At 52.0% G+C, this 24,077-nt stretch overlaps 1 long non-coding RNA gene across 1 annotated transcript; it reads right to left on the bottom strand.

Moving 5' to 3' along the window:
• Window positions 1–14,465: 14,465 nt before the first annotated feature.
• LOC110136644 (uncharacterized) lies at window positions 14,466–17,450 on the bottom strand. Its single transcript, XR_002313692.2, has 3 exons — window positions 17,047–17,450; window positions 16,545–16,638; window positions 14,466–16,018 (listed from the first exon to the last, which is right to left on the bottom strand). It is a non-coding gene; the product is annotated as an uncharacterized lncRNA (long non-coding RNA).
• Window positions 17,451–24,077: the final 6,627 nt, after the last annotated feature.

The raw sequence follows: 24,077 nt of genomic DNA, 5'->3' as shown, positions 1-24,077 counted from the left end.
TGACAGTACTGGAACCCCCTCTGTCTTTTGAGGACCTGTCCCTCACCACTCACAGTTCTTATATTCTGTTCGGAATGGACCCACACTCTCAGCCCCGAGGTGCTCCAGAGGTGGGCATGGAACTGGGTCTGGCCAACTAGAGCCTCTACTTCCTGGGTCAGGGTGGCAGGGACCTAAGGCGGGGCTGGTGGGGCCAAGGCCTGTCCCTCCCCTGGGGTCACTGAGGGGGTTAATAAAGGGCTGGTGATGCCAGCAGTCACCTTTGCCATCACAGAGAATGAAAGCCACTGCCAAGGGGGGCAGCTGACAAAGACCAACCTACAGATGCCCTTCTCTTGAGACCCCGATCCAGCCAAGGTCTGAATCCAAGGCCCCTCCCGCCCTCCACACTTCCAGAGCCAATAAATTCCCTCTTCTGCTTTAACTAGATGGAGCTGGTTCCTGTCGCTAGCAACCAAAAGTGCTTCAACTAAAAATACACTAGGTATTTTAACTTCTTTAAACCTTGCTCTAAATTATGTATTGCTCTTTTTAAATATAATCATTAGTGGTTGGTAATAATTTATCTTCAGGTCTTTTAATAAAATGTTCTGCTTCATAGAAAACCCTAATTGAGTGGAGAAGCATTTAATAAAGGTGGCCTTGCTCTGACATGCCCTGGGGAGGACTTGCATGTAGAGAAGGCTTTGCCAGCCCTTCTTGTAGCCATCACAAGTGCCTGCAGGGAAATAAAAGGCCCTTGAAAGCTGACCTCACAGGCTGGTTACCGCAGATGATGTACCAAGGAGACTGGAAGCCCACTTGGAGGACTGTGGGATAGGTGACCTTGGCCCAGCAGGAGGGAAGGAATGGGTTCAGCTCTGTGTCTTGAGCATTCCCCTGGGTCAGGTACCACGCTGGGCCCCTTGGATTCATCAGGTATGTTCATGCTCAACATCTAGGCTTCAGGTACTTGTCATTGTCCTCGTCTTGCTGCTGAAAACAAGAGGCTGGGACCCCACTGAGAACCCCCCTTCTCAAGAAGTCAGCAGCCATTAACTTTTGCTATGTATCACTGGGAGGTGTCTGAGGCAGGAGAGTTTTGGATCCGTCTTGCTGGAACCAAACTTTAATCTTCAGAGCCAAACTATGGTTTTCCAACAGTCATGTACGGATGTGAGAGTTGGACCATAAAGAAGGCTGAGCGCCAAAGAATTGATGCTTTTGAACTGCGTGTTGGAGGAGATCTTGAGAGTCCCTTGGACAGCAAGGAGGTCAAACCAGTCCATCCTAAAGGAAATCAGTCCTGAATATCCACTGGAAGGACTGCTGCTGAAGCTGAAGTTCCAATACTTTGGCCACCTGATGTGAAGAACTGACTCACTGGAAAAGACCCTGATGCTGGGAAAGATTGAGGGCAGGAGGAAAAGGGGACAACAGAGGATGAGGTGGTTGTATGGCATCACTGACTCAATGGACATGAGTTTTTGAGCAAACTCCGGGAGATGGTGAAGGAGAGGGAAGCCTGGCATGCTGCAGTCCATGGGGTCGCAGAGTCTGACTCAACTGAGCGATTGAGCAACAACCACCACCAGTGGTTAGGATCTCACATGCTGCGTGGTATGGCAAAAAAAAAAAAAAAAATCTGGAACCAGGCACAGCCTCTCAGGGCTTTGGACACTGGACCAGCATCCTGGTCACAGTGGGGGCAGAGGGAGGGAAAGCTGAGGGGTTGTCACCAGAAGCCAGCAGGGAAACAAAGAAGCCACGATGGAGGCCCCCTCCACCCCATCCTTCCTCCTTCCTTTCTCTGCCCTCTGTCCTTATTTCTGTGAACACTTCTCTGCATTCCCTGTGCCCAGCTCTGTGCCCACGTCTGCCCTCAGGTCTCTCCAGATGCCATCGGGGAGACAGACAGTGCGTCACCATCATCACCATCGCAGGCTCTAGGCTGGGGGAGAGATCACAGTCCCGGTCCAGGTGAGCTCTGACCCCAGGCCAAGTGAGGAGGGGATCAGGGCACATGAGTCACAAGGTAAGACGGGCCTTGGCTATGTCTGACTCAGCAATGAGGGAAGAACACAGATGATGACAAACACATGTGTCTGAAATCCAGATTATGGCCCAAATTAAGAGATAATTTCCCTTAGCTTTGAATTTCCCAAGTGGATGCCCACTGAGCTGTGAATCCTTCCCCATGCCAGGGGCTGGGGCTGGCGCTCACCCAATCGGGGCAATTTGGTTCTCACAGTTCTTAGCGGGGAGAGGTTTACCACCCCTTACCCTACCCTACTCCCACCCCCCATCCTCACCAATTAACAAATGAGAAAACAGGACCCAGAGAGTAACTCCGGCAAGCTTAAGAGCATTAAAGGACAAGGGAGTCCAGATTCGTGCCCAGGCCTGCCTGACCCCAAAGCTTGGCGCCTCCATCCCCACCCCTGCCCTCCGGCGGCATCAGGGCCTGCAGTGAGCGGAGAGTGAACGGGGACACTGGGAATCTTCCACAGCTCCTTCTGCGATGCCCTGGGGGCCTGTCCAACTTCACTGCATAGAGTCCTATTCTCCTCCTCTCTTTCTGCGCTACATTAAGAGGTTTTTTGGTTTTTTTTTCTTAAGTCAATTTTGTTGGTTTTGAAGCATGAGTGTTTGAACAGGCATAATGTGAGAGGCCTGGCCCCCAGGAACTGGATTCACCTCTCTCGCTCACCTCACCTCCCCCTGCGGTTGCTAGATGCTGTTTTGTCCCAAGACCAAATCCCCTTGTCCCAAGCCCAGCTCCTGCTGCCTTGTGGGGAGATCCTGGGCTAAGACCACCATCCCCGACTCCCATCGCCCCTGCTGACCCAGGTCCTGTTTCTTTGCTCCACTGGGAATCTCTCCTGAGCCTCTGCTCTGACCCAGGTGAGGATGGCCAGGACCTAGCTGGGTTTGCTGGACCTTGTGTCACCCTCTAGGCGTCTCACCCATGAAGGTCAGGGGGCAGCTCTGGAGTCTGACCTCAGGGCGTCTTCTGTGCCTCTGAAATGTACAGCTGGGTGATGTTCGGTATGGCCCTGGACTTTGCAGGCCTCCGGAACACCATGTCATCTGTGACCCAGAAGCTTCTGAAATATTAAACCCCATCAGCTCCTGAGCTTCTCCAGGGCTGTAGAGTCCACTGACTTCCTCTGGCTTCATGGGTCCGTTCTGGATGGTGGCCGTTATCTCCCTCTACAGTGAGACGGTTCTGTGAGTGGTGCCTTCCTGGTCTCCTTTATCTGCCCTCAGCCCTGGGCTACTGCCCAGTCCTTACAGCCGAGTGAGGACTTGCCAGGCCCAAGCTTGAGCCACACTGCTGCTCATCCGGCCACAGAGCCTGGCAGACAGTTACGGAGCATCAGTGACCCCCACAGTGGCACAGCTCGGACCCCTGACCTTCATCTTTGGGATTCAGGCCCTGTAGGGCTTGCGCCCTAGCATTCTCTTTTGCCCAAAGCCATCTGACTCGGGGTTTCTGCCAGCATTCCACAAGTCGCTCAAACAAGGTATTCCAGTTATATATTGCTCTGTAAGAAATCACCCCAAAATATAGTGGTCTAAAACACCGTGAATCATTTTACGAGCTCTCACAGTTTCTGTGGTTTAGGAATTTGAAGAGAGTCCAGCTAAAAGGTTACATGTAACTCACGTGGCTGCAGTCCGACACGCGTAGAGGCTGAAGGCCTTTGGGGCGGACCAGGCATCTCTCTCATTTCTGAAGTCCCAGGTGCTGTGCTGTGCTTAGTCACTCGGTCATGTCTGTCTCTCTGTGACCTCATGGCCTGTAGCCTGCCAGTCTCCTCTGCCATGGGATTCTCGGGCCCTTCCTCGTAGTTTCCCCACAGGTGAGTCTGGGCTTCCTCTCAACATGGCAACCTCATGGTAGTTCTGCAGTTTATATGGTGTCTGAGGGCCTCAAGAGCACATATTCCAAGGGGCAAAGTGGAAACTGGTGAGAGATGATTGGAGGAGTTTGGGCCAAGATAGGCATACTCTGTAGAAGGTGAGCTTGAGCACAGGGTGACTCTCCAGGGGAGCCTCTGGGCTCTCAAACATCTCCCGTGACCACCATCGCTGGTGCTTCTTCTGGGGAAATAGCAGTGTCTGTCTTGTCCTGGCCCTATGAAAGTTAAAGTCGCTCAGTAGTGTCTGACTCTTTGCGACCCCATGGACTGTAGAGTGCATGGAGTTCTCTAGGCCAGAATACTGGAGTGGATAGCCTCTCCATTCTCCAGGGGATCTTCCCAACTCAGGGATCAAACCCAGGTCTTCTACATTGCAGGCGGATTCTTTACCAACTGAGTTATCAGGGAAGCCCCTGGCCTTATGCCTCTCTCTTTTCTTAATCCCAGGCTTCTAGAACATTCTTCAAGTTCTTTAACCATGAGCTGTTTTTCTTTTTCTTTTCTTTTTCTGAAGTGCAGGTGCAACCATGATCCTGGCTGCTAGTGCATTAGCTTTGTTTCACCTGTTTTTCAAACTTCAATGGAATCACAGAGTATGTACTCTATGTGTTTGTCTCTTCTGTCTGGATTCTTTCACCAACATAGATTTGTGAGACTCGTCTGTTCTGTTGCATGGGGCTGCAGTTTACTCATTCCCATTTCTGTAGAGTGGTCTGTTGTATGATTGATTGTCCTTCTGTTTATTCTTCCATTCTCCTGTTCTATTTTTGATGGGCATTTGGGTCATTTCCCTTCTTGCTAATACAAATAGTGCTGCTAAATCATTCCAGTGTATATTTTTGGTACACAAATGTATGTATTTCTGTTGTACACAAGAGCTAACTGGGGCATAGGTCGGTATATATTACAAAAGGCCACTGCAGGGTCCATACAGATGAATCCTATGGCTCTGGGGCTGTGGTGGGAGCCCCAGCAGGTGTGGGAGTAGGCAGAGCACCACTGCGCCACACGCCAAGACCACCCTTCACCTTGATGCCATGACCCTTCAAAGAATCCCCAGCTATTCAACACCTGGCCTGGGCAGCCTATGGGTAAACGGGGTTGCCTGCTGCCCAGGGCCCTGGTCACTCACGACTGTTTCAGCAGGTGAACTAACCATTCAGGGTGATGGGGGAGTTGGAGATTTTCATTGCATATTAATAACAAACAGGTATTGTGATGAAAACGGAAGCCACAGGAGAACAGACCTGGGATGCCAGAGAAGGCTTTGTTCTCTGGATCTGCCCAGTGGAACCCCACCCTGTAAACTTTCAGTAAAGGGAGGGATTCTCCCTTCCTGAACCCACTGGACCTCCCAGAAGGCTCTGGGGCTGCAGCCTGGGGTCTCTGTAGCTTAGCTGGTCGTTACAAGTTTGTCTGTACACTGGAGTCGTCTGCGGGTCTTTGAAGATACTAATGCCTGGGTCCCAGCCAGAGGTTGGGATTTAGTTGGTTTGGGGTGAGATCTGGGTTTGGATGTTTTTTGTTTTTTAAAAAATAATTGTATTTATTTATTTATGGCTGTGCTGGGTCTTCGGTGCTGTGTGAGGGCTTTTGTCTACTTGCAGCAAGCAAGGGCTACTCTTTGTTGCAGTGTGTAGGCTTCTCATTGTGGTGGCTCCTTTTGTTGCAGAGCACAGGCTCTAGGGCATGCAGACTTCAGTACTTGGGGTTCATGGGCTCAGTAGTTATGGCTCCTGGGCTCCAGAGTACAGGCTCAATACTTGTGGTGCCTGGGCTTAGTTGCTCCGCGGCATGAGGGATCTTCCCAGACCAGGGATCAAACTTGTGTCCCCTGCACTGGCAGATGGATTCTTTACCAATAAGCCATTAAGGATGGGTTTGGAATTTTTAAAAGATCCCCAGGTGTTTCAGTCAGGGTCAATGGGAGAAGTAGAACCACATATCTATGTGCTATGCATGCATGCCTACAAGTAGGGAGTAGCAGATATGCAGTTATGTGTGCTTGTGTGTAAGCATGTGGGGAGCATGTAGATGTATGTAGATGTGTACTATGTACGTATGAGTGCATGTGCTTGCATGTAAATGAAGAGAGATGCTATAGGGGTTTGACTTCGCGCAGCATGGAAGTGGGTTAAACAGTCTCTGTAAGGCTGTTATCTTTATCTGATGATGCTGAAGTTTCAAGTCCTCAGGACAGAAAGGTGGGAGGGACGTGGGATGTCAGGTGGCAAGAACACACATAAGCTGGAGCTCTAGAGGACAAGCTGGAGCCCATGGTGGGCTGAAACACACTTTGGTTCTTGTTGCCCCGACCTTGGGGTGAGGGTATCAGTCCCAAAACTGGGTTCTCATCATGGAGTTAATCTCACACACCCATTTTCTTAATTTCCTCTTTTTTCTTTTTTTCTTAATTTCCTTTTTGGATTGTTCACTGCCGGTGTATAGAAACACAGTTGTTTTGTGTGTTGATTTTGTGCCCTGCTGAATTTGTTAAAATAGTTCTAACAGTTTTTTGCAAAATCTTTTGAGTTTTCTACATAGAAGATCACATCATCAGAGATAATCTTACTTCTTTCTTTCAATTTTAGACGCCTTTTATTTCTTTTCTTGTTTTTTGTCTCACCACAATGATTGTGGACTCTCAGTTCCCCACCCAGGGATCAAACCCAGGCCCTTGGCAGTGAACATGTGGAATTCTAACCACTGGACCTCCAGGGAATTCTCTGTTCTAATCTTTATTATTTCTTCCTTTTGCTAGCTTTGGGTTTAGTTTTGTTTTTCTTTTTCTAGTTCCTTAAACTGTAAATTCAGGTTGTTGATTTGAGATCTTTCTTCTTTTATTACAGTGTTTATGGCTACAAATATCCCCCTAAGTGCTGCTTTCACTGCATTCTACAAGTTTTGATGTGTTGTATTTTTGTTTTCATTTGTCTCCATGAATTTTCTGACTTCTTTGATGTTATCTTCTCTGACTGATTAGTTTTTTGAGACTTGTTATTTAATTTCCATGAATTTGTGAATTTTCCAGTTTTCTTTCTGCTATTGATTTCCCACTTCATCCTGTTGTGGTCAGAGAAGATACTTTGCATAATATTTTCCTTTTAAAATCTTTGGAGACTTAATCTGTAGCTTGCTCTATGGTCTATCCTGGAGAATGTCCCATGTGCACTTGAGAAGAATGTGAATTCTATTATTGTTGGGTACGGTGGTTTGTGTATGTTAGATCTAGTTGGTTAATTTTGTTGTTCAACCCTGTTTCCTTACTCGTCTTCTATATTCTATTCATTATCAAGAGTAGGATATTGAAGTCTCCAACCATTATTTTAAAATAAACATATCTTTTGGGGTGGCTTCCCAGATGGCACTACTGGTGAAGAATCCGCCTGCCGATGCAGGAGACGTAAGAGATGCAAGTTGGATCCCTGGGTTGGGAAGATCCTCTGGAGAAGGAAATGGCAACCCACTCCAGTATTCTAGCCTGGAGAATCCCATGGACAGAGGAGTCTGGCGGGCTCCAGTCCATGGGGTCACAAAGAGACAGACAGGACTGAGCATCTGAGCGCATCCTTTGGGGAAATACAATTCAACCTATAACACTGCTCAAATATATCCATGTCAGCATCCTTAAAACCTGAGAATGTTACCTGACATGTTGAAGGGCACTTTGTAGGTGTGATTAAATTAAGGAGGGAGGCTTAGCCTCAATTATCTGGGTGGGTCCTAAGTAATCACAAGGTTCTTATAGAAAAGAGATGGGACTTCCCTGGCAGTCCAGTGGTTATAGCGTGGCGTTTCCAATACAGACGGTGTGGGTTTGATCTGCACGGTGCAGTCAAAAAAAAAAGAGAGAGAGGAGAGAGGGCAGGAGGGTCAGAGGCAGAGCTGGAGAGGTGAGGACAGAAGCAGAGATCAGAGTGGTGCAGGGTGTGAGCCAAGAGTCAGGGCAACCCTGGAGGCTGGAAACCCTCCAGGAAATGGATTTTTCCTTCAAGCTTGCCAACCCACTTCAGATTCCTGCCTTCCCTAGCCTAAGAGAATAAGTTTGTGTCATCTTAAACCACTGTTTGGTGGCCTTTTGTCAGAGCAGCCTGTGGAATCTGATACACCCAGGACCCAGGGGCATTTCAGGTCAGGCGGGGGAGTCAGGGAAGGCGGGAGGGGGGGAGTGGGGGCCCTACTACTTGAATCCAGATTCCAGGCTGTGAGGAGTTCTCTGTAGGACCTGGCAAGCTGCTCCCTGTCTTCCACCCCTCAGTCATCCAGCCTGTAAGTGAGGGACCTGAACCACATCCGTTGTCCTCAGATTCTGGAATTCCCAACCGTAACATTCCCTCCCCGGGCCAGGCAGGACCCACAGAGAGGCACCATTTGCTCATTACATCAAGGGAGGACATTTCAAGAAATAAGCAACCACAATCTACTCTCCCATCATTTCATGGCAGAAAGGACACTTTTATACGTCTCAGCACAAGGCCAGAACTTCACACTTGGCTCTAGAAAAGTCACCCCATGAACACCTCTGACATGTCACTGCAGTCAGGCCATCAGAGCCCCTCTTCCTCAGAGTTAGGGCAGAGCTCCGAGATCAGATTTCCTGATGGCATCCTCCAGCTAGGCCAGCTCCCGACTGGTACCTCCTCCCCTCACCCTCAGCTTCAGTTGCTCCCTCTCAACAGAAATCCAGTCAAGGTTTCTTAATAGATAGAAACCCATCAAAAACTGTTAACATGGTCTTCCTTGGTGGTCCGTGGCTAAGATTCTGTGCTCCCAATACAAGGGGCCTGGGTTCAATCCCATCAGGGAACTAGATCCCACATACCACAGCTAAGAGTTCATGTGCTAGGTCACTTCAGTTGTGTCCCACTCTGCGACGCTATGGACCATAGCCCACCAGGCTCCCCTGTCCATGGGATTCTCCAGGCAAGAATACTGTAGTAGGTTGCCGTGCCCTCCTCCAGGGGATCTTCCCAACCCAGGGACCAAACCTAAGTCTATGTCTCCTACATTGGCTGTACTAAGTCTCTTCAGTTGTGTCCGACTCTTTGGACCCCATGGAGGACTGTAGCCCTCCAGCCTCAGTCCATGGCATTCTCCAGGCAAGAATACTGGAGGACCGTTGCCATTTCCTTCTCCAGGGGATCTTCCCGACCCAGGGATTAAAGCCATGTCTCCTGCATTGGCAGATAGATTCTTTACCACTAGTGCCACCTGGGAAGCCCAAACTAGCCTTGCCTCATATGGGTGTTGCCCCCTGGCCTCTATGGCCGGGGGCATCCCCAGGGATTTCCCAGGCAAAAATACTGCAGTGGATTGCCATTTTCTTCTCCAGGGAATCTTCGTGACCCAGGGGTTGAACCCAGATGTCCTGCATTGGCAGGTGGATTCTTTGCTGCTGAGTCCCAAGAGTTCACTTGTTGTAACTAGAGATCCTGCAAGCCTCAATGAAGATCAAAGATCCATCATGCCGCAACTAAAACCTGGCCTAGCCAAATAAATGAATAACCATTTTAAAAAATTATTGAAAAAAAGAAAAAGAACTGTCAACCTGACTATGGGGAGGAAGGGGAGCCAAAGACACAGGACCCACGTGCTGGGAATTCACTCCTGTGACCTCTGTTGGCCTGAGAGTCTGGAGGCATCTCCAGCATCTTCTAGGACATTGCTGTTTTGTCTCCTGAGAGGTTCTCCTTAGACTCATCTTCTTAACTTGCCCGCCCCAGGTGCCACCTGGCACATCACTGGCTGTGCTGAGCCTTCCATCTGTTTCCAGGTGAGCCGCTTTGCCTGGCACTAAATGACCCTGTCCTGTCTCGTGGTTCATCCTTTTGTCTTCCATTGTCAGCACAATTCCTTTCTGTCTCCCTTTTGTTTTTCATTGAATCTCGTCTTTAGGCCATGGGTCTGTGGCTGTTTTTCACAGCCTGGAAGCCTCCCTTCTTGTTGCACTGCGTGCCGTCAGGAGTGGTTGTTGGGCAAGTGCGCTGTGGGTGACGGGTCCTGCTGCAGAGCCCAGGTTGGCTGAAGGCATTTGCGATCTGGTCTAGCTGTGAAAATAAGAGAAGCAAAAAGCAAAGGAGAAAAGGAAGACGTGGTAAGAATACACAGAAGAACTATAGAAAAAAGATCTTCACAACCCAAATAATCACGATGGTGTGATTACTCACCTAGAGCCAGACATCCTGGAATGTGAAGTCAAGTGGGCCTTAGGAAGTATCACTACGAACAAAGCTAGTGGAGGTGATGGAATTCCAGTTGAGCTATTTCAAACCCTAAAAGAAGATGCTGTGAAAGTGCTGCACTCAATATGCCAGCAAATTTGGAAAACTCAGCAGTGGCCACAGGACTGGAAAAGGTCAGTTTTCATCCCAATTAGAAAAAAAGGTAATCCCAAAGAATGCTCAAAATACCACACAATTGCACTCATCTCACACGCTAGTAAAGCAATGCTCAAAATTCTCCAAGCCAGGCTTCAGCAATACATGAACTGTGAACTTCCAGATGTTCAAGCTGGTTTTAGAAAAGGCAGAGGAACCAGAGATCAAATTGCCAACATCTGCTGGATCATCGAAAAAGCAAGAGAGTTCCAGAGAAACATCTAATTCTGCTTTATTGACTATGCCAAAGCCTTTGACTATGTGGATCACAACAAACTGTGGAAAATTCTGAAAGAGATGGGAATACTAGACCACCTGACCTGCCTCTTGAGAAACCTGTATTCAGGTCAGGAAGCAATAGTTAGAACTGGACATGGAACAACAGACTGGTTCCAAATTGGGAAAGGAGTATGTCAAAGCTGTATATTGTCACCTTGCTTATTTAACTTATATGCAGAGTACATCATGAGAAACGCTGGGCTGGATGAAGAACAAGCTGGAATCAAAATTTCTGGGAGAAATATCAATAACCTCAGATATGCAGATGACACCACCCTTATGGCAGAAAGTGAAGAAGAACTAAAGAGCCTCTTGATGAAAGTAAAAGAGGAGTGTGACAAAGTTGGCTTAAAGCTCAACATTCAGAAAACTAAGATCATGGCATCTGATCCCATCACTTCATGGCAAATAGATGGGGAAACAGTGGAAACAGTGTCAGACTTTATTTTTCTGGGCTCCAAAATCACTGCAGATGGTGATTACAGCCATGAAATTAAAAGACGCTTACTCCTTGGAAGGAAAGTTATGACCAACCTAGACAGCATATTAAAAAGCAGAGACATTTTCAACAAAGGTCCATCTAGTCAAGGCTATGGTTTTTCCAGTAGTCATGTATGGATGTGAGAGTGGGACTATAAAGAAAGCTGAGCACTGAAGAATTGATGCTTTTGAACTGCGGTGTTGGAGAAGACTCTTTGAGAGTCTCTTGGACTGCAAGGAGATCCAACCAGTCCATCCTAAAAGAAATCAATCCTGGGTGTTCATTGGAAGGACTGATGTTGAGGCTGAAACTCCAATATTTTGGCCACCTGATGTGAGGAGCTGACTCATTTGAAAAGACCCTGATGTTTGGGAAAGATTGAAGGCAGGAGGAGAAGGGGACGACAGAAGATGAGATGGTTAGATGGCATCACTGATTCAATGGACATGAGTTTGGGTAAACTCCGGGAGTTGGTGATGGACAGGGAGGGCTGGCATGCTGCGGTTCATGGGGTCACAAAGAGTCGGACACGACTGAGTGACTGAACTGAACTGAACTGAACTTGTTGGATGCACAGCTTGGTGGGAGTGACACACTGCACATGGGGTGTCTGGCCCCATTTACAGTGTTGGAGCTCCCGTGGCCTTGTCTTTCCTGCTTAGCTCAGGGGGTTTTGGCCCTGGCTCACATTGGAGTTGCCTGGGCCCCACGGCAAACCAACTAAATCAAAATCTCTGGGACCAGGGCCTGGAATTCCCTGGAGATTTTAATGGGCAGCCAAGGCTGAGAAGCAAGACTGGAACCTTCTTTTTAGAGCTGCTCACTCCTAGTGGACTAGACGGACGGGCCGACTCTGATCCGGGCCCACTCCCTCCCAAGGCAGTACTAGGGTCTGTCTGGAGAGCAGAGGAGGCTGCGCCTTAAATGAAGAAAGTGTGTTCACAGACCAACCCTTGATTCCAAGCCTGGTATTTACCAAGACTTTACTGGCTCTTTATCTCCCGGTCGATAAAAACACCATGGAAACTCTGCCTGTGGGGTTGCGGGGGTGGGCAAAACTTTCCTGGGAAGCACAAACATGCTTGTTTGTGAACCCGCCTGCAGACCTTGGGTGAGGCTGGCCCCTTCCCGGGCCTCTGCCATTGGCAGGGTGGGGCAGGGTGGGGCCAGTCCCAACCCCTAACTGGGAGGCAGGGCTGGGCCTGGAGCCAGGCCTTCTCTGGACATCTTATTCCCTCTGAAGTGTGGGCTCCAGAATCCCTGTCTTGGGGTCTGTAAGGAAGCCCTGAGACTGACTGTAGGCCCAGAGGGGAGGAGGTATGAACATGAGGGGTGGGGGGCTCTTAGGGTTGGGAGGATTGGGGGAGCCTTTCAGAAGCCCACTATTTAGGATGCTTTTCTTAGGGGAAGTACTGATTGAAACTGCCCACCCTGGTAAGGAACATGGAACTAACAAGCCACCACCAACTGGAAGAACTTGGGAAAAGTCAAAAGGAGATGCCACGTGTCCTACCGACCTCCCAGAGCACTCCTCGTTGGAATCCATTTTGACTGAACAATGTGGGTGCCACCAGAAAGGACCTTGAGTCAGAAAGATTGGCCAGAGACAACCTGGAAACTAATCCCATCACCATAAAACCCAAGACTGCAAGCAGTCCTTTTGGATTCCCTTACCCTAATGCTCTCCACCTGGGCGGCCCGTCCCAACAAAGTCTCTTGCACGTGTGTCTCCTTGGATAATTCATTGCTGAGTATTAGACAAGAGCTCCCTTTTGGGCACTGGAAGGGGACCCCCTTCCTGCAACACTTTGGTCCCTTCTCTTCGGCAGGACCTAGAAGATCTGGGTGGGGCCAGCTCCATCTTCCTCTGAAATGACCTGATGGAGGTGGGAGACTTTGCTGGGGACATGGAGTCCTGATCACCAACAGGCAATCACTCCTCCAACATACTCCCAGAAAAGAGTTGCACCCACATTGATATCAAGGCCAAACCTCCTTCCTCCTTCCTGCCTGTGGAATTTTTCAAAGATGTAAGACAGAGGTTATCACTAGAGCCCAGCTCATGCACCTGCTCTATGCTTGTTTCATGCATGTGAGCACCAGGCTACCGTCCTTCCTCCACGCATCACCCACTGACCAGCCCAGCCATGGCCTCATCCTCTGATCCTTCTCACTGTGTAGCATGCCCTACTCTGTTACATTCCATTGGGGATCATTCTCCCAGCATTTAGGGTTTCTCTTTGGGACCACAAGCCCCACAAGAAGACCACAGCTGTTCTCCCAACCAATTCAGGCAGCAGGGGAAAGGGCCAGTGAGTGGCAGTTTGTTGTCACTTAGTCGTGTGTGACTCTTTGTGTCCCCATGGACTGTAGCCCATTGGGCTCCTCTCTGCATGAGATTTCCCAGGCAAGAATACTGGAGTGGGCTGTCATTTCCCTCTCTAGGGGATCTTCCCAATCCAGGGATGAAACCCACGTCTCCTGCCTTGGCAGGTAAAGTCTTTACAGCTGAGCATCCAGGCAGGACTGACTCCAAATTCAGATTCAGTTCCTCACCAGCTGAGGTTCTCTTTATTCATCTTAGGGCAGGTGACGCCAAGTTAGGGACACTGCAGGCTGTTCCCAGATCCTTTTCCTGGTTTTCCTGGATATGATGCCCAGCCTCTCCACAGACTGTTGCTAGGGAGCCATCATTTGTTTGTGGCCTACTTGTTATAGCACCTAGAGTTATCCTAAGTATCATACTGCCTCACAGATGTTGGATGTTGGGGAGATGAAATAATGCATATGAAAGACACGTGCCTGAAACACAGAAAGTGGGGGCCCTTAGTAGATGTCAGTTCATTTATTTCTTAATTAATATTAATTGTTGCCAAGCACATGGACAAACATGGCCTCAGGCCATTTCTAAGACTCTGGATGGATGACGTAGGTTATTTTAAATTTATATTATTAATTAGTATGAAGATAACATATATAATTATAATTATTTTATAACTACTATAAGCTTAGTTGCTAGAAACCCAGTTTTTAAAAATATTAATTTATTTATTTTAATTGGAGGCTAATTACTTTACAATATTGTGGTGGTTTTGCCATACATTGACATGAATCAGCCATGGGTGTACGTATGTCCCCCATCCCGAATCCCCCTCCCTCCCCATCCCATCCCTCTGGTTGTCCCAGTGCACCGGCTTTGAGTGCCCTGTCTCATGCATCAAACTTGGACTGGTCGTCTATTTCACATATGGTAATATATATGTTTCAATGCTATTCTCTTAAATCATCCCACCCTCGCCTTCTCCCACAGAGTCCAAAAGTCTGTTCTTTATATCTGTGTCTTTTGCTATCTCACATATAGGGTCGTCGTTACCATCTTTCCAGATTCCATATATATGCGTTAATATACTGTATTGGTTCTTCTCTCTCTAACTTATTTCACTCAGTATAACAGACTCCAGTTTCAACCACCTCATTAGAACTGACTCAAACGTGAGGAACCCAATTTTAAGGTGCCACCATAGGATACTTTGTGCTCACAAAGCTGTCACAGTCAGCTTTGGATTGCAAGTGACAGAAAACTATTTCAAATTGGCTTCAGCAAAGTAAATAGTTGAACAATCAGTAAATACCCGGGTAATGATTGACAGGCTTACAATGTGTCACGCAGGTGTGGCTGTATCCAACACTCAGAGTGCTCACCCCTTGGTCTCGCAGATTATTCCAAAGAAGGTTCTCATATGAGGAGGGCAGGCTGGCCCTCAGCTGTCATTCAGCCACACCCTCCCAACTCAGAAGGCACTGTCTGTCTCCCAAATACTGCACTTTGGGGGTGGATATCTAAATTTTGGGCCTCCCAGGCGGTGCTAGGGGTAAAGAACCTACCTGCCAGTGCAGGATAGGCAAGAGATGTATCCCTGGGTACATCCCTGGGTTCGTTAGGTACATTGATCCCTGGGTCTGGAAGATCCCCTGGAGGAGGGCAGGGCAACCCACTCCAGTATTCTTGCCTGGGAAATCCCATGGACAGAGGAGTCTGGGGAGCTCAGTACATGGGGTCGTACAGAGTCAGACACAACTGCGCACACATCTAATTTTGAGCGTCATACATCTGGCTGCATGAATTGAGGCTCTGTCACTCTTGTCATGAGGCAGTTTTACTGAAATCTCCAGGCCCTTCATAAAAAGACCAGAGACACCCTCTTACTCTTGCCCTGCAGGCAAGTCAGATGGAAAACCAGACCACAGGGAACGAGCTAAAGGAACAAAGAAAATTTTAGGCCGGAGGAGGGACACTTGGGGAGCTGCTGAGAGCCATCTTCAGCCTCTGCTAAGGGGCCTGGGTCAGTGGGCCCTGCAATTCCGGAAGGAAGCAGCTGGATGGGCAGGGGAGTGCCTTTTGCCCGAGGGCCCTGGGGCAGGAAGGGCTGCCTGGGGATGAGGGTGAGCAATGTCGGGGCTGCGAGGGGCACAGCTTGGAGGGGTGCTGCAGCAGGAGCCAGAAACCTCCCATGGAAAGCGACTCGCTGCTCTGCCTGGACTAGCCCGGCAAACTGGCCTCCCTGGCCCAGCGCTCATATCTGTCCAGAAGGAGTGCTGACGCCTTCCTTGCAGGAGATCAGATGAGGGTAACTGAGATGGAGCTTTGCAAATAGGAGCACGTTAAACAGATATGACCATGCTCAGCCCAGGAAGCTGCAAGGGCAAGGGGCAGAGGGAGCTTCATGACCCAAGTGGGGGGCGGAGAAGGGAAGGTGCGCAGTGGGGGGTGAGGTTAAGGCCCCCCTCTCGGATGTGCCTGCCTGCGAGCCGATGGCAGGGCACCCTTGTCTGGAGCTCTGCAGAGACCCCCAGTGAATGTCTTCAGACCCCTACAACAAGGTGGGGATGAGATCCTGCCTTGGAGGGTCGGCATGTCGTGGAGAGTCAGGCAGGGGCTGAACCATGGGCGCGATGAATGAGTCAGGTGATCAGTGCTACGGAGAAAATCAGGACATGACAAAGGAGACCAGTCGGGTGTATGGGGGGTGCTGACCACTCACCCCAAGGAGAAGGGGTCACAGTAAGAACATGAGGATGTGAAGGGCAGGGTTGGAATGCAAACTTCTGATCGGATCTGATCTCACCACCCTGGGGAGGCTGAAGCCACTGGTTCCATCATGGGCCCCCTCTCTTGACGAGAGCTGGGCTCTGGGGCCTGGGGACCAGCAGAGTTGGGGGTGGGGGAGGGGGCTCTTACCCCGGGAGGGTCAGGGCTAAGCTGAGCCAGGGGGAGAGACACCTTTTCCCCATGGGTCCATCTGAACCACACCCGCACGGGCAGGACTTAGGCCCCCGGGTCTCCCGGGGGAGGGGTGAATTCTACCAGCTAGCCAGCAGGGCCTGCAGACTTCATTTTATCAGGCTTGCAGGAAACACAAATCTACGTAGGCGTCCCTCTGGCTGCTTCCTGTCAGCTGGGCTTCAGGCCAGACCGGGTCTACTCTCCTGGGAACGACCTACCGGGAGGCTGCCGGCTGTAGAGTCAGGCAGAAGACGGTTCTAATTCCACTTGACCCTGGAGCTGAGTTGACATTGAGGGCCTTCGATTCCTTCTCTGAAAATGGAGAGTGCGATACCTGCTCTTGCGGTCAGAAGGGACAATTGCTGAGGCATTTAGCCAGTGCCTGGCCCTCAGGAATTGCTCGATGGTTCCCGGGGCCCGGGGGCTGTGGGTGGAGCGGGTAGGTCTTGCAGAGGTTCTGGAGATCTGTACCCTAGCTGTGGGGCTGCAGGCAGGCCTTGTACTCCATTGGGACTGAGTTCCCTCGTCTACAGTGGGGAGGTGCCAGCTCCACCCAGAGGGGCTGTTGGGGTGTCCCCAGAGATGAGATGGGATTCGGTTCCTCAGGAGAACATGAGAATTTTCCAGACAGCCCCTCACGACCTCACTGTCCTCAGAAACAACCCCCTTTGCATCCCAGGACCATGCTTGAGAGAGTAGGAGAATCGCTCCCATATTCACCTTCCAATCCTTACACCTGGGAGCGCCTAGTCATGTGTACTTGGCAGTGACTTGAGACTTCTGATTATAGCTCTAATGTTTCCAGATTCAAGCCACATCTCTCAACTCACCCTTGGACGCCCACTAATGACATCTTACTGTACCCGTTTCTCACACGAGAAGACTGAGGTCTGGAGGGGTCAGGTGCTATGCTCAGGGGCGCACAGCCGACCAGTGCTGACTCTATGTGGACCAGGGCTTCTAGAACAGGGCAGGCTGTTCTAAACGTTCTAGTGTGTGTCTGTCACCCAGGACAACTTAAAGCACCCTCTTCACTCTCAAAAGCCCCCTGTTGGATTCTAAATTACATGGTCTGAAAAGAAGGTCATGACGGTTTCTACTACATCCCAGCTGACTTGAAGGGGTTCAGCCTATGTGGGGGATTATAGCCCACACTGTAGAACTGGGGGGTGAGAAAGGGGAGGGGCTCTGTTCCCAGATGACCAGCTGCCCCCTGCCTCTCCTTCAGGTGCTTGTCCTCAGTCTGGCCTTTCCCAGCCCCGGATTGGCACTTCCCTTACCACCACCCTGCTTCCCCTTCCCCAGCCTCCCCACCAGGCTCCCTGAAGCTCTAACCACCTGCTCCCCATAGCTCCCCAGAGTCCACAGGCAGACATACTCACAGGTGCCCTCACTGGGCATTCTCCAGGGACAGTTCTGTCTAAAGATATCAATATGGTTCATCTGTTTCTGACCTTCCCCCCCATCCCTCACCACCGGAGACCCATCTTCATCCAGACACCAAGCTCTAAGACCCCCAGCCAAGTCAGCCCAGCATCACCAGGTGCCATGCCCTTCCCTGCTTTCTAGCTGTGTCCAATTTGCTTACAGTCTCATAGCACGGATGGACCATCAGACAGATATTCTAGGTCCAGGGGTGCTGGGGAAGGGAGGAAGAGGGGCCCCCAGGTTGCTACCCGAGCCTACTGGGGCTGTAACAGACCCTGAGACTCTGTTGTGGAAGGTGAGTCCCAAATCCACAGCAAACGATGTTCACGAATAGGAAGGGTCCTGTGGATGGCCTGGCTCCTGGCTGAGCTTAGGTGATGGGCTGATGCGAGTGTGTGCTGGGGCGGGGGTGGAGGGGGTCATGTGTCATTCTGGTCCAGATTCCCAGGAGTGTCCTGGAAAAGTACAAGCCATTATTTACAAGGCAGCAGGATGCCAGCTTCCTCTGACATTGCTTGTGGCTGGGCTGCCGCCGCTGCATCCATTTCTGAAAATGCCTCCGGTGAGTGACATTTATCAGATCAAGTGCTCTCTAGTTCTATTCCCCCAACACATAGACAATTCTCTTTGTAGATAATGTGGCCAGCCCGCCAGGCCCATGCAGCTGAATGATATGATTGGAGAAGATGCCATATCTCTTGCCTCCAGAAGCAAAGGAGCAGTGAGGGCGCTGGAGACCTTGTGTGATGTAAACCCAGGTCCGGCCTATCCTCTTCCGCCTCTCTCTGTTTATCTGTTTCTAAAGAAGGCTGCATCCACGGCGATGGGGGTGGGCAATGTGCACAGATCTATGAAAACATCAGGGCCGCCTTCCTGCTGCCATCCCTGTGTGCTGGCCGCCAGGCTGGGAGGCACTGGGACGTGTGGGCCGCAGCTGCCCTGAGATAAAGTGCTGCCAGCTGCCCACGGCAGCCAAAGAGTCATCAGCCCTGAGATCCCACCCAGAGCTCAGCCCCCCTTGCCACCTGCTCCAGAGTGAATGTTCAAGAACAAGCTTGCTCCCCTCCTAGGCCCTGGGTACCCCCCACCCACTGCATGGCAGAACAGGGATGTCTAATCTCTCTCTATGTGCCAGGCCAGGCTCTTCATGGTTGTACTGTTAAACCCAAAGGGTAGAATTTGGCCTCCTCCCATTTTACAAGCATGAGTGTTTCTTTGCCCAAGGTCACCCAGCTGGTGTTGGGCAGACCTGGGGCTGCGTCCCTCCTCTGCCTGCCTGTGCTGAGCACTTGACCTGATGTTTTTAGGCCTGCTCTCCCCGCATGTACACAGGGGTTGCTCTGCTGACCGCCCTCTGGGCTGGGCTCCTCCCAGGGCTGGCCCTGCTTCCCCAGACAAGTTGAAGGCTTTCACTGACCTTCGGGTGGGCACCCCCTTCTCCTGGCCCCTCTATGGGAAGGGCACAGAGAGGTCATGATGGTTTGTCTCTAGGTCCTAACGCTCTGGTTCCTGCAGTTGTGGCCTCTCTTGGTGTTCTGGGAGGGGGGATGGGGCCAGGAGGCAGGAGGCCAGTCCTTAGAAGGCGGACCCCCAAACCACCAATGGGAAAGCCCATGATCCCTCTGGACAGCACCGCAGGGTTGACAAAGCATGGCCACACAGCCTCCCACTCACTGGAATTCCTCATCTGCCCTGTCTGACGTCCCTGAGGTCCCTACCTCATCTGAGGCTGCCAGGAGGTATGGTCACACCCGAATGCCCAGATGAGGCCATGGAAGCCAGACAAGGAGCCCACTGCCCCCTGCCCAGCAACGAGAGTGCCTCTCTACCATCGTTGTGTGAGGGTGAGGGCTGCGGCCTCTCAGATGTCTGAGGTCATCTAATTCCACCCCCTCTTTCTGCTGGATGACAAAGCCAAGGCCCAGGTGGGCAGGGATTTGCCCTGGACCTCCCAGACTTGGTGGCAGAGCCATCCAGGAGTTCTACCATCTTGGATGTGTGGCTGGATCAGTCATGGAGATGCACCCTGGTGGATGCACCCTGGTGAGATGGCCGTATCTGCCCTGGCACCCTCCTGGGCTGCATGGTTGACCTTGGTTTTCCTAAGGACGGCTCCTTCATCCATCCCGAGCCCAAGAGAAGCCTGAGTGTCCAGGCTTCCTCGGCACTGCTGTCCCCGCCTCTTCTATCACCTGCCTTGCAGAGGGAGGTCAAAGGGACTGGTGCTCTGAACCAATGGGAGGCCTGGTGTGGGGTGAAGCAGGAAGGATGCTGGCTCCTGTGACAGCTCACTGCCCCCCACCCCCCAGGCCTTGGGACCAGGTCTTTCTACCGCACCCCCATCAGGGAGGCTGGTGGGGGAGCTAACTGATGAGACATCAGTGATCTGTGCCCATAAAGCCCCACGGAGCGCCCTTTCTCCGCGGCCCTGCCCTATGCAGGGTCTCCAGGTGACCCCAAGCTAGCGGGCCGTGGAGGGTGGGGAAGTAGGGCCTCCAAGGTCCTCCACCCCACCTCCTACCCAAGGTGCTCAGGCTGCATTTCCCAAACCTACTTAATTCTCCTTCAAATGGAAGGGAGAAAATAGCAAAGGGAAAGTCCCAGAAGCTCTGAAAGGCTTTCACAGGCTCTGAACAATTAGGCAGGCAGCTGAGAGAAATGGTCCGAATGCCGGGAGGAGGCAAAGTCACTGGCAGAATTTTCCATGACGCTCTCTCCTCCCCGTCATGGGTGTGTGTCCACGTGAGGGGTCCCGAGGGAGAGGGGCTCTGCGCTGAACCCCGCTGAAGGTGCCCAGGGCGTGATGGCCATGGCTCCGGAGAAAGGAGAGGCTCTGGGCACGGCTGGCTTGGGGAGTCCCTTCCCAGGGCCTCTCTGCCCTCTGCCCTGCCCTGTGACCCCCTAGGGCTTTGAGTGCTCTCTTCAAGGCCATGCGGGGAAATATCCTGCCTTACAGACCTTGGGGAGACCCCTACATACCCAGCACGGGGTGAGGGGGTGACCGGCCTTGGGGCCAGGGTCCTGAGCCCGGATTCCGGAAAATGCTGCCTGCTCCCCTTTAATGACCCTAGAGGTTAGAAGCCCGACCCAAGGCCTGCAGTTTTCACTTTCTGGAGGCCTGGCCTTGGAGCTCAGTCATTATCTGCAAACACCACCTACTCGTGCTCATGGTGGAGTGTGAACCGCGCTGCTGGCAAAGCAGAGGAAGGGAGGCTGAGACCGCGAGGGTACAAGGCCGGCATGCTGGTCTCTGTGGCTTCTAAAGATGCCAGAACAGACCTAGAAGGAGGTGGCGAACCTCACCACCCCCACCCCCACCCCCACTCCAGGGGCGGGGCTTGCAGGGGGACCAGAGGGAGTGGAGATTGTGGGCAAGCTAATCCGCTTTCAAGCCACATGGGCTGCTTGAGGAAACTGGTGCCCTGGAAACCTTCCCCTGTGACCAGCTCCCCAACCCCCCACTCCCATGTTTATCTTTGCACCCACTCAGGTGGCCTCTTCTTGGGGCATGAGGATCTCTTCACCCACACAGCCAAGGGCACTGCTGACTCGACCTTGGGTTTCTAAGAAACACTCAGACTCAAGTGCAGAGTTCCCAGTGACGGATGGAAATCCTGCCATTGATGGCGGTTGTAGGTGGACAGGAAGTGACTGCATGTGCTTTCATTTTCCTTTGGTGCTGAATTGCCTGATGGATTTTAGCTGAATCCTGGCCTGGTTATACCAGCCACTCCTGGAACTTTGGTTCCCCCATCACAAGTGAGAAGCTTGAAGCAGAGATCACTCGAAGCTCTGGGCCTCTTGAAGGACATGGAGTCTAGCGTTTGCCGGCCAGGCTTCCATGTGGGGCTGAGAGGCCCCTTGCCAGGTAGAGAGCCCCACACCCTCGCCCTGCCCCGCCCAGCCCAGCCTGGTCCCCGCTGCCTGCAAAAGCAGGCAGCAGGAAAGGCCTGAAGCACCCGCCGCTGCCCTGCTCTGCAGAGGTGGGTATCCAGGGGGCGGCCCAAGAAGCTGCATTTGACCTTCGCTAAAATTAGGTCCCAAGACCCAGGGGGCAATTGAAATGAGGATGAAAATGAGAAAGCAAATTGAGGGCATCGGGAAGATGTTAAAAATATGTGCGTATTAATGGAAGCGGTGAAAATCAGGCTCCAATAGGCCCAGGAAGCCCTCGCGCCACTGTCATTATTTTTGTCCAGGATCAGAGGCTGTGGGGCTGGAAGGGCCCCCGAGGAGCACCTGGTACACCACGTCCCTCATCCTACAGACTGGAAAATTGCCCACGGAGGGCGGTGACGTGTCTGAGGCCACACACAGAGCAGTACCCAGCTGCGACAATCATATGAAGCCAACCGATCCCATCGGGAAGTGGACCAGGAGGAAGGACCCCTGGGGCCACCCCCCCCATCCCGTAGTGCCCCTGGAAGGAGCCCAGCTGAGTGGGGCATGGAGGGGTTCCCTCATGGTTCAGTTCAGTTCAGTTGCTCAGTTGTGTCCGACACTTTTCAACCCTATGGACCCCAGCACGTCAGGCCTCCCTGTCCATCACCAACTCCTGGAGTTTACTCAAACTCATGTCCATTGAGTTGGTGATGCCATCCAACCATCTCATCCTCTGTTGTCCCCTTCTCCTCCCACCTTCAATCTTCCCAGCATCAGGGTCTTTTCTAATGAGTCAGCTCTTCGAATCAGGTGGCCAAAGGATTGGAGTGTCAGCTTCAGCATCAGTCCTTCCAATGAACCCTCACGGTTACACATTGCCCAGCCTATAAGGAGCCTAATAAATCTCGGCTATTACTTTCCTTATTAATACTGACCAGTGAGTGGTGTGATGTGAGAGCTGTGTTTGCAGAGGGTGGGCAGGGAGAGAAAGGCCAGGCTGGCCCCTCCAGGGGCGGCCCAGCGTGTGTACCAGGTTGGGGCTTGGGGGGACTGCTGCAGAGAAGGAGCAGGAAGGGGAGATGGGGGGCGAGGAGGTGAGGGAGGCCGTGAAGTGGGGAGCTCATAGACACGCGCTTACCACAGCAGCTACTACATGCCCACCCGGCCGGGCTTGGCTGGCGTATCCCACAGCCCTCGCAACAACCCAGTTAGGACCCCGTTACACAGCCAGCATCCCAGACAAGGTGGGCTCAGCAAGCCCCCGACACTCCTGAGCTCCGCCTGGAGTTCCCACCCTGCTCCCCCTACATGCCTGGTGCCCCTGATGTGCTCCCGGGCAGCCTTGCCGCCCCCCCCCCCCCCCCCCAGCCTCTGTCTTTCACCTTCTGCTTGTCTGTAAAGCCTCCCCTGAATCAGGAGCTGGCCTGGGCCAGTCTTGAAGTGGAGACCAATGATCTCTGCTTGGTGGTTCTCCTGGCCCAGGAAGGGGGCTGAGCATCAGGCCTTGGTTCAGGGCCTTGGCTTCCTCATCCGCGAACAGAGGCACTGAACTCTCCTGAAATGCCTCCGGCTGGAGCCCACTGAACACCCCCAAAACGCCTCTAGCTGGGGACAAGCCCAGGAGTCTCTGCAGGCCAACTCCCCAGGCCTGGGTGGGCTCTGATCCCTATGCGACATCCTCCTCACGCTGCTGGGGCCCTGCCCCCTGAAACGACATGGGAGAGAGACCGGGAGGGGGATGGAGAGGACGCCGGTGGGCCTGAGGACACGCTCGGGATTCTAGCCCCTTGTGGGCTCAGACCCACTAGACAGCCCAGCCCCGGGGCCCTGCGGGGGACGGGCATGGAGGTGGAGGGCACAAGAGAAAAGGGGGGAAGGGCTCCCCCTTTGGGCTCTGGCTGACTGTCTATATGATCTGGAGAACTGTAGTGGGGTGATTTATCCTGAAAGTAACCGAACAACACTGAGTACATGATAAAGTCTGTTCACGGTATTGGTCTATCTCTTTGAAATATTTCCTAATACAAACACAAAGCTGAACACTGGAGGGGAGAACCGTTTCATAAAACAAATAAGGGGATGTAACAAAAGCCCAGATGCAGCCATCTCAGGGCTGATTGGAGGGGCTCTGGCTGTTTCTAGGCAGGCTTTGGGACGCTGCCCTCCCCTTGCGCTGGTGCGAGGGGGCTGCTTTCGGATACCCGGGGAGAACACGTCCTCACCCTCTTTCTGGGGACACAGGGCTTTCCCGACCCCCATCTGGGGCAGAGCCCTTGTGAAAGGTGTCCTGTGGGCGTAGGACACAGCCCTGCAGGACTTGGACTGGCTGAAGGAAGCTGGGCTGAGCTCCCAGGCTGGGCTTTGCCCCTGGGCTCTGAGAAGATACAGGAAGTACTGACCCAGCTGTTCCCATAAAGGTGATGACACGCACGCTTGGCCAC

This window comes from Odocoileus virginianus, chromosome 2 (genome assembly GCF_023699985.2).
Source record: "Odocoileus virginianus isolate 20LAN1187 ecotype Illinois chromosome 2, Ovbor_1.2, whole genome shotgun sequence".
NCBI lineage: Eukaryota > Metazoa > Chordata > Mammalia > Artiodactyla > Cervidae > Odocoileus > Odocoileus virginianus.
The sequence above is the reverse complement of the archived record's forward strand: the minus strand, read 5'-3'. Positions and strand labels throughout refer to the sequence as shown.